Source organism: Erinaceus europaeus, chromosome 15 (genome assembly GCF_950295315.1).
Source record: "Erinaceus europaeus chromosome 15, mEriEur2.1, whole genome shotgun sequence".
Taxonomy (NCBI): Eukaryota; Metazoa; Chordata; class Mammalia; order Eulipotyphla; family Erinaceidae; genus Erinaceus; species Erinaceus europaeus.
The window spans coordinates 83246346-83251304 of record NC_080176.1 but is presented as its reverse complement, the minus strand read 5'-3'; the positions used below and the strand labels follow the sequence as shown (position 1 = coordinate 83251304).

General features: G+C 38.7%; 1 pseudogene; it reads right to left on the bottom strand.

Moving 5' to 3' along the window:
• Window positions 1-259: 259 nt before the first annotated feature.
• On the bottom strand, window positions 260-1248 carry LOC103114417 (large ribosomal subunit protein uL23-like; annotated as a pseudogene).
• Window positions 1249-4959: the final 3711 nt, after the last annotated feature.

Here is a 4959-nt window from a genome sequence, read left to right as displayed (position 1 = left end):
TGCAGGTGGGGATTTGGGTGTGAACCACAGTCCTTGTCCATTGTAACATTGCCTCCCGTCATTATTTAGAAACGTGTTTTTTTTTTTTAAATGAGTTTATCTGATATATTTCTACTTAACTTAATATATTAATTCTCAAAACTATTTATGGGTGGACAATGTTAGATAATCATATTACCTACAAATAAGTCTGCTTTTCATTTCTCCTTTCTCAATTTCTAAGCCTTTCCATATATATATTGAAAAGTTATATTTAGAATCAGGCAGCTGGACGAGGTTTAGATGATCCCAATTTTGTCACAACATCCAAGGCATCATAGTCAGGAGCCAAGCAAACACAGGCCTTCTTTTAGCCATCAGGTCTGATCCGGGTGTTGACCTTGGCCACATCAGTGTCATAGAGTTTCTTTACAGCCTGTTTTATCTGGTGTTTGTTGGCCTTGATATCCACAATGAAAACAAGTGTGTTTTGTCTTCTATCTTCCTCATGGCTGATTCTGTGGTCAGGGGGGAACTTGATGATGGCGTTGTGATCAAGCTTGTTTCTCCTGGGGGCGCTCTTCCAAGGATACTTGGGCTGTCTTCAGAGTCACAGTGTCTTGGGCCAATGGAAGATAGGTGATGTGTGGATCTTCTTTTTCTTATGACTGTGGAAATCTTTCAGTATTGAGATATTGTATAGATGTGGTTGCGTTAGGCAGAACCCACAAAGAACCATATTTCCATGTGAGTATTATTTACTTATCAGTCTTCTGCCTTGCTTTAAAAATGACTCCTCCACCACCACATAACCCCCCTCAGGGTATCACCCATTCCCACCACCTAAAGCCCTAGCAGCCATTGCTACGGAAGCTGTCTACCTTCCCAGAGTGCCTTCTTTTCTCCACCCCCTTTCCTAGCCAATTCTGTCCCGACTTGCCACTTCCGGAATTCTTCTATAAAAGTCACTTCTGTTTTCGCTCTCTCTCTCTCTGTTTCTCTTCTGCATCCTAACCTGGAGAAGGGCTGGCGTGCATAGCAGGAGGCAGCCATTTGCTAGCTCCACGTGGCTTAAACCCGCTATGCTCACACCCGACTCTGGGGTGTCCGCATGAATAAAGATTTGCTCTCCTGCTCCGCCACAAGTTCCTGGTCTCTTCTCTCTCCACCTACGCTAGCCCAGCATTCCAGCACTGCTTTCTTGGCCTTCAAAACTTTGGCTTTGGGAGGGGCAGGGGCTTCCTTCTTTGCTTTCGTCACTATCTTCATAGAAAGGGTTTTCTCTATGCCTTTTCTTACCATGCTTAAGGAACTAGAATTTCCAGCTTCAAGCTGAATAAAATTGTTGAAAGTCATTAATGTCTTGTTTGCCATCTGAGAAAGCATTCAGTCTTTTACCACTAAGTGTGATGTTAATTCTTAAGTTCTTTCTAAGTACCTTTATCAAGTTGAGGTATTTTCTCTCTACCCATAGTCCACTGGGAATTGTTGTAATTTGGATATTGTAAGATGTTATTTAGGCATCAATTGCTGTGTTGCTTGAAGCTATTCTTTAATCTATTGCTATGCAATAGATTCTATAAATAGGATTCCATTGAGTTTTGAATGGTGAGCTAGATTTGAGAAGTTGCAAGTTTCTTTGTCTTACATAATTATTTTTATTCAATTTGATATTCTGTTCTAATGTCTTGTAGTTTTTTTTAATACATGAGTTGATAAAAAATTCTGTTTGTAGTTTTTGAAAGAGTCATGTGTTCATCTTCCCAACATAGATATAAAGTTAGACATCATCATTTATGCAAAGGACAAAAGGATTGCTATAGAAAGTATTGAACAATACAGAGCCTAGAGATTCTATTTCCCTTAAATCATACCCCCATCCCAAACCCAATGCCTATGTTTTTTATTTTTTGTTCCAGTCCTGTGGACTGGGAAGCTACATACTAAGAGGTAGGACTGCAGATCAGATAATATTTTAGGTGCCTTGTCCTGACATCTTCCTGCTGTGCTGAGAAGTGGAAATACAAGTAAGTTGCTTTTGCAGGTACCTGAGATAGGTGTCTCCATTTTCTTCCCTCTAGGAGTATTAATCTTTCCCTGTTCTATTATATTTTCATTCATTGAAGTACCATTTTCTGCTATTGAGATTCAAGTATTATTGCTTTCATAAAATGAGTTGAAAAGGATTTCCTCCTCCTATATTCTGAAGAAATTATTAAAAATTATGATATATTCCCTTAAATGCATAGAAATCCTTTTAAAAAGATTTAATTAATTTATTAATGAGAAACACAGGAGGAGAGATAAAGAACCAGGCATCACCCTGGTACATGTGCTGCCGGGGACTGAACTCAGGATCTCATGCTTGAGAGTCCAGTGCTTTATCCACTGCGCCACCTCCTAGACCACAACATAGACATCTTTTAACCGGCACTGATTTCTTGTAAATCAAAATTTGTTGGAACAGCCATTTGCAAAAGTGAAGTTTTAGGGGATGGACAGAGGCTCACTGGCTTGAGTGCATGTGTTACGGTGTGCAAGGATCCCGCTCAAGTGGGTGGGTGGGGAGAAGTTTCTTGAGTGCTGAGGCACTGTTGTAGGTATCTCTTTTTTCCTCTTCCTCTCTATCGCCCCCTTCCCTCTTGATTTCTCTCCATATTTCTGATACCTGATAAATGAATACAATATTAAAAAATAAAAGTCATTAAATATGATTTTTTTTCAATCTGTGAATGCTTTCACATTATGGTAGGGGAAGTGAAGAGTTGTGACTGAAAACTTTTTGCTCACAAACTATAAGATACTCACTTGATATTTCTTTGTGAAAAAACGTTTGCCATTCTCAGATTTAACGTCATTTCTTCCTATTCAAATTTTCCATTATGATGACCCAATAAATTTTATTTTATTTTTTAATTTTTTGGCAGGGGGCTCACCTCAACTGGCCTTCAAGTGAGGAAAATAATAAGAAGCAAATAGGATCTCAACAACTCAGGAGCAGGACAACAGCTAAATAGTTGTGAGTTTCTCCTCACCTGCAGGGGGAGCTTCACACCTGGTAGAGCAGGGCTGCAGGTGTCTCTCTATCCCTTTCCTTCTCTACCCCTCTCTCCCCCTCTCAATTTCTCTCTATCTCTCTCTAACAATAAATAAAAATATAATTAAAACTTGTGAGTGGGCCGGTGGTGGCACACCTGGTTGAGCGCACATGTTACAATGTGCAAAACTTGGGTTAGATCCCCCAGTCCCCACCTGCAGGGGGAAATCTTTACGAGTGGTGAAGCAGTGCGACCAGTGTCTCCCTGTCTCTCTCCCTCTGTGTCTCCCCCTACCCTCTTTATTTCTGGCTGTCTCTAGCTAATCAGTAAATCTAATAAATATATAAAAAGATTAAAAAATTGTTCTGAGTTTGTCATTTTTCCCATTTGTGAACCTTCTTCAATAAATCCTTATTCTCTCTGGTGATCTGACTTCCTAACATGTTTCTCCTCCCCACATCTCAAGAGATGAGAGCATGAGGTTCCTTTGGAATACACACAAAGATTTAAAGTTGGACATGAATGCTAAATTACAAAGGAGTCATCTCAGCAGAGATCTTGAAGATTGGTATGACAGTGCTCCCAGAAGTCACTCAGTGATACTTACTGGAAAAACACTTTTTTGTTCCATCTTGAATCCAGGAAACCAAAGCATCTTACTGTTAGCTCTGTCCTTCGTGTGCGAGCCAAGTTTCTTGTTTGTTCTCCTCTGGTGCTTTGTTCTCTATTCCTTAATGTGATTTTGTTCCTGAAAATCTTTTGTGAACTGTCAGATAAAATGGATTGGGCCAAGGTCCTTGAATCAAGACAATTTCTCTGCCTGAACTTGCAACTTCAGCTGAAGTTGTTCCAGTTGGCTCTTTCATGCCTTCTGAGCCTCTACTCAAGGTGATTAATTTTTATCTTTTTATCTATTCAGAAGGAGAGAACATTGCCAGTTGTCAGGAATTTTTCTATTGCTCTGTAATCGCCCTTTGATTTTACTTGTGCTCTTAAATCTTCCATTTTCACACATGTATACTTTCAATCAGGCTGTATTCTAATCATCTTTAAGTCTCCTTATATGCAAATCACACATTCAGGGAGCTGCTGTCAATTGTTCCCTTAATCTCAATAGTAATAGTCTAGAAAGAGCTATAAATTATGCTTAAAAGAGAGACGGAGAAACGACTAGCAATTAATCATCAAAAACTGATCAAAATAGTATAATCCAAGAAACACAGTTGGAGAAAAGTTAGAAAAAAAATACAATTTAAATTCTATTATGCTTCTCAAGACATTGCTTTCTACGCTATATGTTAATTAGCATAGAAATTAGTCCATTACCAATTAGTCCATTACCAGGATTATTTAGTTAGTTAGTTAGTTTTTACCACTACATTATGTGCTGTGCACAAGCAAAAAGTTTTCAAAAAATATTTTTACCTTCAGAAAATGTTCCTAATGTATATTGTCCCTGGGGACATGAATTTACAGACATGACCTTTTTGTTGATGTGTTTTCTGCAGAAACACATTGCAAAAACTTCTGTAATTATGTTTTGGAACTGAAATAAACAAGAAAATGTCCTCAAACCACGAATCCTCTGCCATCTCCAGTTTAACTTTCCTATTTTCTCACTCATGCAAGTGTCCCTTCTTCAGACAGTTTTGCTCTGTTTTAACAGACATGGATGCTTGATTTTATTTATAGAAGGTTAATGGGCAAAAGTTGATAACAGTGAATAATCTAGCATACCTTGAAAAGTTAAAAAAATCAACTTAGAGGAATGATGAGAAGGCTCAATTTGTAAAATTCAGGTCTTACCATATGTATGACCCTGGCTTCACTTCTTGGGCCCTTATGTCCATGACGGTAGACCACACCTTAGTGTCTCTTCCTGTTAAAAGCTACGAGAAACAAAAAAAGGACCGAGAAGGCTGCTCAGCTCAGCTGTATCACA